The following is a 335-nucleotide window of genomic DNA, read 5'->3' as shown; positions in this document are numbered from 1 at the left end:
GGAGAGGCTAGCTAAATTATATTTATTTACATTATTAAAAAGGCGTCTAAGAGGGGATATGATAACTATATACAAATATATTCGGGGACAGTACAGAGAGCTTTCAAAAGAACTATTCATCCCACGGGCAGTACAAAGGACTCTGGGACATCCCTTAAGGTTGGAGGAAAGGAGATTTCACCAGCAACAAAGGAAAGGGTTCTTTACAGTAAGGGCAGATACAGTGTGGGATTCATTACCCATGGAAAGGTATACAGGGATATACCAAATAAGAAGAATATACATCGGAAGGATATCGATACGGGGAATAATCCGATTGCCAATTCTTGGAGTCA

Source organism: Ascaphus truei, chromosome 13 (assembly GCF_040206685.1).
Source record: "Ascaphus truei isolate aAscTru1 chromosome 13, aAscTru1.hap1, whole genome shotgun sequence".
NCBI classification, from domain to species: Eukaryota; Metazoa; Chordata; class Amphibia; order Anura; family Ascaphidae; genus Ascaphus; species Ascaphus truei.
Note: the sequence above shows the minus strand (reverse complement) of the source record.